The sequence below is a fragment of the Protopterus annectens genome, chromosome 1.part0, assembly GCF_019279795.1.
Source record: "Protopterus annectens isolate FY-2018-M chromosome 1.part0, PAN1.0, whole genome shotgun sequence".
Classification (NCBI taxonomy): Eukaryota; Metazoa; Chordata; order Ceratodontiformes; family Protopteridae; genus Protopterus; species Protopterus annectens.
In genome coordinates, this window is record NC_056725.1 from 1,553,010,107 (window position 1) to 1,553,024,404 (window position 14,298).

Below are 14,298 nucleotides of genomic sequence, written 5' to 3' on the forward strand. Positions count from 1 at the left end.
GGCTCCCCTGCACAGCAAGTGCTAAAGAAGGTGGAAGAAAAAGCAAACTCTGTCCAAACAGTCAAGGATTTCTTACAGGTCCAGCCTCCGAGGTTTAGTGGAAATTGGCCTTCGAACAATTGGTCCTTTCCAGACACCTCCAGAGCACAGAGAGGCAGAAATAGGCAGAGGTCAATCCAGAGGTGCCTACAGGGGGACGTCAGTGGCAGCCTAACAACCAGAGAAGTACTGCCACAGATTCCCCACAGGACAGACACGATGACTTGACTCTGATAGGAACAACTGCAAGCACCCTTAGGCGGAAAGCTTGCCTTATTTTCCGTAAACTGGCATTACATTACAGGAGACAAATGGATTTTACAGACAATAGACAAAGGCTACAGGTTTCACTTCCACACTCTACCAAAAAGAGAGGAATGCCAAACCTACCACCAAACCAAAACAAGGATGAGAGCTATAGAAAAGGTACCACCTATGGAACAAGGACAAGGATTTTACTCCAGACTTTTCCTGGTACCAAACCAATGGAGACCTATTCTCGACCTGTCCGCTCTGAACACATATCTCATTGTTCCAAAATTCAAAATGCTGACCCTACAGCAACTTCTTCCCATGCTGGGCAAGGAGTCTTGGCTGGTGACTCTAGATCTCAAGGAGGCATTTTCTTGCAGGATCAGAGCATTATCAATTCTCAGCATTGCCCTTTGGCTTATCTAGAATTCAAATTTATCCATACCTAAAGATTTGGAAAAGGTTATACAACTACTGCAAGCCCTGGGATACACAGTCAACATGAAAAAGTCAAGGCTGGTACCATCCCAAAGGATAACATTCTTGGGTGCAGAACTGGACACATCAAATCAAATGGCATTTCTCACAGCAGAAAAGCAAAAGCAACTACCACTCTATTTACAGCAAGGAAAGTCCTGCAAGCCCTGGGATACATGGCATCCTGCATAATATTGATTCCACATGCCAGGCTACATATGAGGAAGTTGCAATGGTACCTAAGGAATGTATGGTCTCAACACAAGCACAGTCTAGAAGCTCAGATTCCAATAATTCCATGCCTGAAACAAGAATTCCTGTGGTGGGCTCAGGCCTGTCAGTTGAACAGAGGTCTGCCCTTCCACAAACTTCAAAGAGATGCTGGCAGTGAAACAGGCACTTCAGGCATTCAGACCTTTTCTTCAACAAGGTCATTTGCTGATGGACAACACCACAGTCATGTGGTATATCAACAAACAGGGAGGCACACACTCATATCCTCTATGCCGGATGGCAATGGACCTGTGGAATGTGGCCCTGAACCATAACATTCAGCTCCAGGCCAAATTTGTGCCAGGAAAAGAAAATTCACTAGCAGACACCTTAAGCAGAACTACCACGGATGCCCACGAATGGATGCTGCATCCAGACATCTTCAAAACCATTACAAAGAAATGGGGACTACCAGAAATAGACCTGTTCGCATCCCCACACAACCACCAATTGAGGAAATTCTGCACAAGGACATACCATCCACTGGCTTGGAAGGTGGACTCCCTATCCTTCAGTTGGGAAAACCTGACAGCATATGCATTCCCACCTCTTTCTTTGATGCACAAAGTGCTACTGAAGATCAAAGAAGATCACCCGAGGATCATCCTGATAGCTCCAGACTGGCTACTGAGGAGTATGTCTCTGACACACGCAGGGCCTCTACCTCTAGTTCCTTTACTACTGACACAGAACAACTACAAGATCCTTCATCCAAACTTGAAAACACTGCAGCTAGCTGCTTGGAATATTACATAAAGCAAAATAACCCAGACTTATCTCAGAGGGTTAAAGACATTATCCTGGAGGCTCGCAGACCCTCCACAAGGAAGACTTATTCAGCCAAATGGAAAAGATACCTCATTTGGAGTGCAACAAAAGGAGAAAATGTATCATTAGCAAACATAGCTAACATCCTGGAATACTTAGCAGAACTTTTCCACAATGGCCTGTCTTACTCCTCCATTAAGATTCATGCATCAGCAATTTCAGCAGAATACAACACGGATCCTCCAGTCTACTCTCATCCTTCTACTCAGGCAGTTTCTGAGAGGAATTAAAAATGTAAAGCCTCCAAGGAAGCCACCCATGGGACCTTAACTTTGTGCTGGAAAAGTTAACAAACCAGCAGCAACAGCAGAATTACAGTTCTTATCTTGGAAAACTGCTTTCCTGCTTGCAATCACTTCAGCAAGAAGGGTTTCTGAATTACAGGCATTAATGGCAGTACAGCCCTTCCTTAACTTCCATCAGGATAGAGTGTCCTTGAGAACTAATCCTACTTTTATGCCAAAAGTGGTTTCCAGGGTATCATTGAACCAAGCAATCCACCTGCCAACATTCTTCCCCAACCCACAGAACAGGGCGGAAAGACTACTACATACATTGGATGTACACAGACAAATTATCTGGACAGAACCAAGACCAACAGAAAGACTGACCAGCTTCTGGTAGCATATGCATCAGGAATGGAAGGAAAAGCAATTTCAAAACAGACAATCTCAAAATGGATAGGAAATTGCATTAGATTTTGTTACTCTTTTCATGGAAAGACAACTCCAGAAAACATCAGACCTCACTCCACAAGGGCTACAGCCACTACTACAGCTTTTTTAGAAGATGCTACTTGGAGCTCCGTGCATACATTTGCCAAGCATTATAATCTACCTCTATACTCCAGATCCCGAGCAGGTTTTGCAACTGCTGTTTTGCAAGGGATCTTAACTACACCATAATCATCTTAGTGCCTCCACCCCAGTTTGGCTATGGTATTCTACCCATATGTTAGGACTGCAGATGCATCCTTGAAGGACATAGTACAGTTTTGTACCTACCATAAATGTAGATGTCTGAGAGGTATGCATCTGCACCCTCCTTGGTATTTGCCCATCTTGTAGCTAGCTGGGGGAATCTATTATGGTGTATTTGTTTGTATATATGTATATACATGCTTATATTGTTTGCTCTCTACTGTTTGGAACCATTTGCATTTATCCAAATTTAGCCTTCCTAGAGGGCACCTGGCATCTGGGGCAAGCAACACTGAGGAAAATGGCTGATGCCTTTATACCCAGCAGCTATGATGTCATCAGCCAAGGCCAGACCCAGACTTTGGAAGGGCTGCCTGAGGCAGGACAACCCATATGTTAGGACTGCAGATGCATACCTCTCGGACATCTACATTTATGGTAGGTACAAAACTGTACTTTTCTCAATCCCTCAGAAGTCACTATGAGCTGTTATAGAAGGAATTTCAAGAATCTGCACCCATTCCTCCAGTTTTGACTGCCTTGGAGGATGTGTGTGTTACTGTCTGCAGTCTGCCAGCTGCTCCTAAATTAATCCTACTGCTGCTACTCTTTCTGATGAGGATTGGAAGATTATTGGTAAATATGGGAAAAATGCTTATGCTTTTGCAACTTCAGACTCGTATGTTAAGATTTGTCCTGACTAATTGTGAAAGAATGGGGAATGTTTTGTCTGCGGTTTCTTCTTGTGAGGAAACATCTGCTTTATCTAATGTAATTTCTTGTATTGGGCAAGTCAGTACTCGTTATATGCAGTGTGTGTATGACTCTGTTGATACTACTTCAAGGGCTATGGCCACTGGTACTGTTTTTTGAGTATATTTGCAAGGCTGTATTCTCAGACCCTCCCAGGTGATGATAAAATTAGATTTTAAATTCTCCTTTGGATAGAGAATTCGTTTTTTGGACCCTGTACTTCAGAGGTGATTAGAAAGTGTTTTGTCGGGGGTAAGCTGATACAGGGAACCTCTAAGATATTTCAGCCCTCCTTTTCCAAATTTTCCAAAGGAAACCTCCTCATCCAGTTTTGGTAAGAAACAAAATACAGTCTCAAAAAATGCAGGTAAACAGACATTTAAGAAGAAATGGCAAGGGGGTTGAGGAAGAATTCTGGAAACTCTCGTAGTCAAGGACAGGCCAGTAAGCCAAAATTACTGAGACTTCACTCCCCCTTTGCCTTCCAGAAAGTCTGAATCTCCATTTTTCTCTTTGGCAACAGATAGTTTCAGGCAAATGGGTTCTGAAGATCATTCATCAAAGTTACAGATGGAATGTATGGAAATTCTTCCTGTTCAGGGGTAATTCTTCACCCTCCAGACCAGAGAGTGATAATCAGTTCCCCCTTCCAGGTGGGAAAGTTTTTTTTAAGGATGTTTTTAGTGCCAAAGCAAAAATGCTTAGAGTTGGAGATCAGTTTTGGATCTTTCTTTCCTAAACCTGTTCCTGATGGTGCCCAAATTCAAAATTGTCACTTCACAACCTGTTGACTCTTCTTCCGCATTCAGGTTTCCTTTTTCTGGCTTTTCTTAAGGTTTTATATTATCTGGATCACATTATCAGTTCTCTACCTTACCATTTGTACTATGCTCTGCACCAAGAGTGTTCACAAAGTGTCTAGCTCCAGTTATAAGTCATTTCAGGCCACAGGATATCTGCATTTTTCTGTGTTTAGGTGGCTTGTTGATCTTTGTAGAAGAATCTCTCACTCTGTTGAGAGATCTCTTATACAAGTTGGGATTCCTGTGACTCCTCACAAGATTTTGTTTCTGGGATGTCTGCTTGACAGTACAGTTCAAAGAGCTTTTCTTCAGAAAAGTAGAGCTATATCTAGATCTGTTTTTATCGTTTTCTACTCAGACTTTGGTCACTTTGAGGGAGTACCTCAGAATTTTGGGTCACCTGGCTTGTGTGTGTCTCATGATACCCCTGACAAGACTCCACATGAGAAAGATGCAGTGGTTATCTGATGTCTCTTTGGTCCCAGCACCAACTCCCTTAGTCTTTTCAAGTCCCAGTGCTGGGGCTTGTCTGAAGATAAATCACTTGGTAAAGACCAGAGATATCCCTAAATTCAGGACTCCTCCTCTTCCATATTCCAAAGCAGTCAGTCACCACAGATGCTTTGGACTTCGCTTTGGGAGCAGTTTCAGGAGGGATAACGGTGCAAGGTGTGTGGGATACCAAGGACAGATGCAAGTCCATAAATATGAGATGGTTGTCCAGATCAAGACACTCAGCTGTCTGAATCATATGTACTCCTTTGGACATCAAGTTGTTGCAGACGATACCACAGTCGTGGTACATCAGCAAGCAAGGAGGAACTAGGTCATACCCCCTTTGCAGGCTACCTGTGATAGCTAGAGATTGTGCTGTGAAGTTGTATCCCATTGATCATGCATTCTACATTCTGTCAGAGCATAATTGTGTGGCATACAAGCTGAGCAGGGTAAGGACAGACCATCACAAATAAACACTAGATCAGGGGATCTTCCAAGATTTGATCCATATGTGGGGAGTTCCTCAAGTAGACCTGTTTGCCTTCTCTCTGAACAATCCATTGGCAAGATTCTGCTCCAGGACTCCATGCAAGAAGGACTGGAAGATGGATCCCTTTTCCTTTCCATGCACTGGAATGTTCCTATATGCTTTTCCACTAATATATTTGTATATCGTTACTGGGCTAACGACCCAGGGGAGGCCTTTCTAAGCATAGCCAAGTTTTCCCCTAATGAATAATGGTGTCCTGTAGCCAAAGAGAACATTGAGGGACAGACATTTTATAAGTTACCTCTGTCCATAAGGGACATGGGTGCCAAGCCTGGTATAAATTTCCTATTCTCCCTCCTCTGGTTTAGGTTGCACTTAAACTGGGTAGTAGATGAACTAAGCTTTACATGGATGAAAAGCCTGTTCCACAGAAGGGGTAGTCTCTGAGGCACACATCTGTCTCTCCAGCATGTTCTGTTTAAGTCACAGACTAAGTTCAGATCTTGGACCTTGTATTTGATTTTGTGATACTGTTTGAGTTACAAATATGCAGGAGATTCATAAGTGTGGGGTCTGCAGATGCCTTGTAAGCCAGGTGTAGGTCACCCCTCAGCAATCTTACAGGAGACTGAATAAGGGCTTTAAGGCACTCTGCATAAGACAGATTTAAGCCTTGTATCCTTTTTGGAAGGAACCATTGAGGTCTCTCTAGTTGCTGCATATGCCTAGTCAGGTAATATCCAGGGTACTTATGAACATTCAGGAGGAGTCCCCAAGATCATTATGGTGACTCCCTTCTGACCCAGGCAAGCATAGTTCTCCCTTCTTATGAAAATGGCCAGAGGTAATTATCACAAACTTCCTCACAAACTAGATCTACTCACACAAGAACAGGGATGTTTGCTGCACCCCCACACCAATCAAATTCAGTCAACTGCTTGGATGATGGGGTCTTAAATCCTTTTAAACACCTCTTTACTGAGGATGTACAGCAGTTGGTAATCGAAGCATGAAAACCTGCTACTGTAAAATCATGCATCAGCAAATGGAAAAGATTTTTTAGTTGGTGCCAACAACATAACCATCTCCTGTTCAGGGCTAGATGTTCATGTTTCACTGTTGCAGTCATCATATTTGGGTTATCTGCCTGCAGGTAGCAGTCAGCCGGCCTGAATACCAGAGTCTTTGGACTCCTGCGTAGGATGCTGTCTCCTATTCCATGATGTCAGGTCGTCAGGGGTATAAAACATGCAGCCGACGCCATTACATCAGTTTTTCTTGCCGTGCGGTGTCCGAAGCAGTTCGCAAGTGCCGGTCGGCCGACTCCTGAAATTTTCGTTTGAGTTTCAGATCCGAAGTCTTCAAAAAGATAAGTACCTCGTTGGGGATTCTTTTTTCTTGCTCCAACCGATGTCAGTAAAGTTAACAATTGTCTTACCTGTGGAAAACAAATACCTCATAGAGATTTTCATTCGTACTGCATCCCCTGTTTAGGCCCAAACCACAACGTCCCTCGTTGTCAGTTTTGTGCCTTGTTCAACCCCCAAACTATTCGTCATCGGGCTATCTTTGCAGCCAGTTACTTTCATACTCTGTCTCAGTACTCCGAAATGGCTTTGTTAAGCCATCCAACTACTGATCTTCTGAAAAAACGTAAGGATAAAGACTGACAGGACCGCATAGGTCCAGAACTGCCAACGACGCTTCAGTTAAGCTAGTCACCAATCTGCTGATACTCAGTGAGGTGCTTTCACAGCCCCTGATACCCAGTACTTCAGATTCGCAGGCCTCTACTGAGACCCATTCGGAGTCTGGTATGCCGCAATATGCTTCTTTGACTATGGAACCTGCAGATGTCTCTGCCTTGGATGGGTCTGGAGCCACTGTGCAGGCACCGGCTTCTGAGGGTGTATTCAGGCCTACAGACTTGCATTTTAAACCAATGCCATCGTTTTCATCCAGGCCTAAAACTCGCACCATGCCTAGAAAATCGACGACCAAACCGCAGGCTCAGGCCCATATGCCTAAAAAACAAATGCTTAGAATGGCTGAAGACCTTATTACCTTAATTAGGGGAAGCCAGCCTTTCCCCTCTGAGACCTAGAATTGATTTTCCATCTGATTCTTTTGATCAGAAATCTGACATTTCTGCTCCTTCTGGTTACCAGGATTTGCCCTTATCTACCTATGAGGATTCTGATGCAGAGGATTCCATTCCCTCTGTTTCCCCTCCAGAAGATTTTTCTTTCGGTAAAACCTTGCACATTCTTAGGAAGCATTTCCGCTGGGAAAACCAGGATTACTCTGACTCCAAAAAGAGATTTAGGGAATTCTTACTTCTACCTCAACACAGGCCTTTAGCCTATCCCTCCTGTTCTGGACATTGTAGATGATGCTTTCTTGGAATCTAGCCTTTCCCCAGACACTTTAATTTCAGCTCCCAGAAAACCTGACCGGTATTGTAAGAGTACCTGACTCTCAAGTTCCTCTTCAAGAATCCTTCTGCGGATCAAGAGACCATTTCCCAGGGACCAAAAGGCATTAAGGCTACTACTGCCAAAAATCCTACACCTTCTGATAGAGATTCTAGAGCCTTAGACAGATGTGGTAAGAAGGTATACACTTCTGCTACTTTGAACATTAGGGCTTTAAATTGCCAGTTTCATATTTTAAAGTACCAGCAGCATATTATGGGACTACTTAAACAGAAAATGATGTTGATTCCTGACTGTACTGAACAAACAGAATTACAGGGTTTAATGCATTCTGCAGAACAAGTTGGTAAACATATTTTGCAATGTGGTTTTGATGCTTTAGAAGCATCTTGCAGTGCTGCTGTCACTGGGTCTGTACTTAGAAGGCATGCTTGGCTTGAGGAACAAAACTTGCCAGATCATGTAGAAGCTAAATTACTGGATGCTCCCTTACACCAAGACTGCCTTTTTGGCAACAAAGCTGAAGAATTACTCAAAAGGATAGAGGAAAAAGCTAAATTTATGCAAAGTGTTAAAGATTTCCTACAAGTACAGTCTCCCAGATTCAGTAGGCATTGGCCTTCAAAGAACTGGTCCTTTCCAGTCCCTTCTAGGCCTTTTCAGTCCAAACCCAGGAACAGCAGACCACCTAGGCTACAGACTCAGGCTATGCACAGACCTAAGCAGTGGGGGGGCTCCCACTTCCAAAGCAGGGAGTAGTAAGCCATCCCCTTATAGAAAAATGGCACAATGGCTTCATCTTAACCCTTCCAAGCCCTGCTCTACTACCTGCTCCCTTAGGAGGAAAGCTCACCTTGCATGCAAAAAAACTGGGGACTCATTACCCAGGACAAATGGGTTTTGAACATAGTTTCCCAAGAATACAGATTCCACTTCAACACCCTACCAACCCCAAATGGTTGGTCAGACCTACCCCCAAATCAGTGGGCAGAGGCCCAACAGCAGGTTCTCTCTCTTCTCAATATCAGGGCTATTCAGCCTGCCCCAGCAGAACAAAGGGGACAAGGTTTTTATTCAAGACTTTTTCTGGTGCCTATTACAACACCTGGCATTCATAAAGAAACTTCTAACCTCACTGGGGTACACCATCAATGAAAAGAAATCTCATACCCTGCCAATAGATTGTATTCCTGGGAGCAAGCTTGAACACAACTTCCCAGATGGCATTCCTCACTCCAGAGAAAAAAGTTTGACAACCTACTTCAAACTGTTGGCCACAAAACCCCAGTTATCTGCAAGGAAAATACTGCAATCCCCTGGGGTTCATGGCCTCTTGCATTTTACTAATTCCATATGCGAGACTGCATATGAGGAAACTCCATTGGTATCTAAAAAGCCTGTGGTGTCAACATTCTCAGGACCTGGAAACGAAGATTTCTATCATTCCTTGTATCAAGACAAAGTTCCTTTGGTGGGCAGAGGCCTGCTACCACAACAAGGGACTCCCTTTCACTCTACCCCCTGCCACCCAAACCCTAACAGAAGCATCAGACTATGCATGGGGGTTCAGATGGCAGGGCAGTGCATTCAGGGCAAATGGACCCCAAGACAGATGCACCTGCATATCATTCAAAAAGAAATGTTAGCTGTACAGAATGCTCGGACAGCCTTCAAAGACCGTATTCTTCCAGGACAATATTGATAGACAGAAAACACCACAGTTATGTGGTACATAAGCAGAGGGGAACCCACTCAAACCCTCTCTGCAGACTAGCCATGGCTCTGTGGAACACAGCCTTGAGCTACAAAGTACACCTGCAAGCTCAATTCTTGCCAGGCAAACTAAATTCACTGGCAGACTTAAACAAAAAGCTAATGGATTCACACAAATGGAAACTAGAACCCAAAATATTCAACCTCTTGAGGAACAAATGGGGGACTCCAGAGGTAGACCTGTTTGCCTCCCCTCAGAACTGCTAACTGCACAAATTCTGCACAAGAACTTCCCACAGCCAAGCTTGGAAAGTGGATGCCCTGTTCTTTACCTGGGAAAGCCTCTCAGTATATGCCTTTCCCCTCTGCCTCTCCTCTCGAAGGTTCTACTAAAGATCAAACAGGACAAGCCAAAGACAATACTGATTGCACCAGACTGGCCACGCCAGAACTGGTATCCCCTTTTGCACAATATGACAGTGCTACAACCATGGCACCTGCCTCAGACCCCTTCCTTGCTGTCCCAGCAGGCGGGCCAGATTCTGCACCCTCAGCTTCAAACCCTGAGCCTTGCAGCCTGGCTTATCCCTTGAGCTCTCCCTTAGCATCCCTCAGTAAGCAGGTACTGGATGTCATTCTGGAGGCAAGGAGGCCTAGTACTACAAAATCCTATGCTGAAAAGTGGAAAAGATACTGCTCCTGGGACCTGGCTCAGGGGATGGGTACAACTGTGCCCAGCTTACCTCATATTCTACAGTACTTAACAGAAGTGCTCCACAGGTGCCTATCCTTCTCGTCAGTTAAAATTCATGCCTCTGCCATTTCAGCACATTATAATACTGAGCCACCCCTTTTCTCTCACTCCTTGCTAAAGCAATTCCTTAGAGGGGCCAAAAATTTAAGACCCCCCCCCCCCCCAGGAGAGCTCCCACTCCAGCCTGGGACCCGAACTTTGTATTGGAAAACCTCACTCTTTCCGCCTTTGAACCAGCTGCTACAGCAGACTTGAAATTCCTTACTTGGAAAACAGCCTTCCTTTTAGCCATCACTTCAGCAAGAAGAGTGTCTGAATTACAGGGCCTCATGGCAGTGGAACCCTTCATTATCTTCCATGCAGACCAGGTTTCCCTCCGGACTAATCCTTCTTTAATGCCCAAGGTGGTGTCTTCTGTGGCCCTAAATCAGTCCATTCATTTGCCTTCTTTTTTCTCTAATCTACAAAATAAAGGGGAACGAATACTGCACTCTCTGGACATGCACAGACAACTTAGATTTTATTTGGATAGGACTAAGCCTACCAGAAAATCTGAGCATCTGCTAGTTAGCTTTGTTGCAGGGGCAGAAGGGAAGGCCATTTCAAAGCAAACCATTCCAAATGGATAGCCCATTGCATTCATTTCTGCTACAAGCATCATGAAAAACTTACCACACAGGGGATAAGATCACATTCCACCAGGGCCGCATCTACCTCTGTGGCATTTCTCAGAGGGGTCCCTACCAGGGACATCCTAGAGCTCTGTACATACCTTCATCAAGCATTACCACTTGCCTATCTTTTCTAAATCCAGAGCTGGATTTGCCACTGCAGTCTTGCAGGGATTGATAGCTGGCCCTAATGCTGTTTAACTTCCTCCTCCCTTCCTTAGCTTTGGGAATCAACCCAAATGTGATGACTGCAACAGTGAAGTATGAAGAACATAGTACAGTTGTGTACACTTACCATAAATGTAGATGTTCGAGTGTATTCACTGTTGCAGTTCTGGTTACCCTCCCTCCAGCCCCCTGACTTCTCTGGGCTCTACCTCTCCTTCTGGTTGGTATATTTATTTTTTTGTGTTTGTTTTTTGATGGTGGTTTACCATACCATTTAATTGCTTCCTATTGTGGGGGCACCTGGCATCTGGGGCAAGAAAAACTGATATAATGGCGTCTGCTGCATGTTTTATACCCCCTGACAACCTGACGTCATGGAAGAAGAGAGAGTATCCGACGCAGGAATCCGAAGACTCTAATATTCAGGCTGGCTGAGGGTTACCTGGAGGCAGATAACCCAAGTGTGACGACTGCAACAGTGAACATACTCTAACATCTACATTTATTTTAAGTGTTCACAACTGTACTTTCTCTGGTTTTACAATATTTGTACAAGTTACTATCTTGTGGCTGTTCTTATTCCTCTATCTAAGTTCATTTATCAGCCATTCCAGCATGTCTGTCCATAGTTCCTCCTCTTTCAGTGCAGCTTCATGTAAAAATGTTTTTGAAAATGTTTTCATAAGGGGCGTCCATGAAAACTTGGAGCCCTTCCTCCTTAAGATGTTAATTTTGTATTGAAGAAGCTAAAACTTGCTCTTTCTGAGCCAGGTAACTTGGATGACTTCAGATTCTTAGTGTAAAACTGTTTTATTTATTCTTCTAACTTCTGCAATAAGAGTATCTGAGCTCTTGTGGTATGTCCAAGCCTACCTAATTTTCCACAGAGGTATAGCTTCTTTGAGAACTAATCCTTTTATGCCTAAAGTGTTGTATCCAAGATTACTTTAAGCCAAACTATCCAACTCCACATTTTTTTTCCTGATCCCAAAAATGGGGGCGAAAGGATAAGTCTGTACATTGGATGTCCACAAACAACTCCCGTAGTATCTTGACAGAACTGAATCTTTCAGATCTTCAGATCGTGTTCATTTCTTATGAAGGGACAACCTGTCAAAATACACTGTTTCTAAATGGTTGTCTAAGGATATTACCTTTTGTTGTACTCACCGCAGCAAAACTGTTCCAGGCAGGGTCAAGACCCACTCTGCTAGGGACTTTGCTACATCTATGGCTTTTTGGAAAGGCTTTGTTTCTAGAAGTATTCTAGCAGCAGTAGCTGGTCTTTTCTGCATACTTTTACAAGGCATTGTAATCTTGATTCATTCTGTAGGTCTAGATCAGGCTTTGCTAGGACCATTCTCCAGGGATTTCTGGATTCTTTTGTTTCCACCTCCCAAATGTGGTAAGTTAGGGTACTCTACCCTTGTTGCTAAGGCTACTGCAGCAGTGATCAATATGATGAACATAGTATAGTTGTGTAAGTAAAGTTACGAAACAGCAGATGTTTGCATAATCATTGCTGCAGTAGTCACTCCCTCCCTTTATCCCTCCCCTCTTGTGGTTCTGGTATGTTTATGCCAGAGTGTAGTTATTTTTTTTTTGTTTAGCATTGTCCTTTCATAGCTCAGCCTCCCTTGCACTGTTGGCAGGAAGGTCCTGAAGGACTCTGCACCCAAACTTATCTTTTAGTCTGCTCCACTCAAGCTGCCTGTCATTTTTTTGAACATATACTGTTATAGTATGTTTACTTACACAACTGTCTTTTCTTTATGCTTTTCCTCTTATTTGCGAAGTCCTTCAAAATATCTGCAAGTGCTTACTAAATACGTTACTGGTGAGTCCCTTTTGGCACAGACAGCAGTGCTTAACTCTACTCATACAACCGGCCAGGGACAATTATAAAAAGCTTCCTCTTGGAGTAAACTTGTTCATACAGGACAAGGGATCTCCGATTTATCCCAGCATTTAAAATACAAATCTAACTGTATGAGTGACGAGCTTTTGATACCTTTTAGGCGCTGTATTTTGAAGATGTTCAACAGGTATTGAAGGAAGCAAGAAAACTTGCTACTATAAAAATGTTTATCTAAATGTAAGTGCTATTTTATTTGGTTTCATAGTAGAGGACAAGGCTTAACCCTTCTGGCAGCCTTAACTTCTGCTATATTGGTTCGTGAATAACAGGCCTTTATATCTATTCAGGCTTTTTTTTCGTATTTCACAAGGATAGGGTGACTCGGAACCAACATTCATTTATGTCTAGAGTTGTCTGTGAATTTACTGTTAAAAAGTCACTTCATCTTCCTGTTTTCCATCCTTACTCTCAAAACCCAAGTAAAAGATTTCTTCATTGCAGACAATTTAGATTTTATCTGGACAAAACTCAAGATTTAAGCAAGTTAAATCAACTTTTGCTGTCTTATGAAGGTCAGAAAAAGTTATAGCCAGTATCGTACTAAACAAACAGGTCTGTTGATAACTTCCCCTATTCCATTTGGATGCGCTATTCCAGCATCGACAAAACTTCACATCAGAGTGTCGAGACTTATTCTACCAGAGCAATTTGCCACATCTGGGGCTTTCTGGAAAGGGGTAGACTGCATCTATATTAGAAGTAGCAACTTGGTCTTCAGTTCATACCTTTACCAAACTTTAGAAATTCGTTTTTGCTTCTAGAGCTGGAGCAGCCTTGCCATGGGCTGCTGTTCAGGAATTTTGGATGCTAGTTCTCCATCCTTGTCTTCTTCCTGATCTTTGGCAGCCATCATGTATTGTGATGGACACTGCAACAGTGGTCTTATGAATAATACAGTTTGCGTAGTTTACTTACCATGTTTGAATAGATAACGGTTACAGTACTTGAATTCTGCCTAAATCTTCCTTTCATTATTACCTTCCCTGGTCAGTGAAGACAACTGAAGACGAACACAGTTCCGCATTAAAGAACTGGTTTAATGCATTGGATTAAACAAAGTGGAGGCTGGCTGGGATTTAACCGGCGGGAGGATCAGGCTACTGATAATAGGGACGTCTGGCAACCCTGGGATGGAGTATCCATCTTTTGCTCTTCTGATAAGACTTTGTAGAGCTTTAAACTTAAGTTTCCTTGTTTTGGGCAAGAGAGCTCTGTGGTTTGGTGCGTCTGTGTCATCCTTAGATTAGCATGTTCTCTTATGCTGTGCATGGATGTAGGGGCACATGAGGAAGGAGCCTAAAGCTTT

General features: G+C 43.4%; 1 protein-coding gene across 1 annotated transcript in view; it reads left to right on the top strand.

Annotated features, from left to right (window-relative positions):
• Positions 1-14,298, top strand: part of MAP3K4 (mitogen-activated protein kinase kinase kinase 4) — a gene marked incomplete in the record, with an annotated part of 2,414,579 nt that overhangs the window by 677,305 nt on the left and 1,722,976 nt on the right.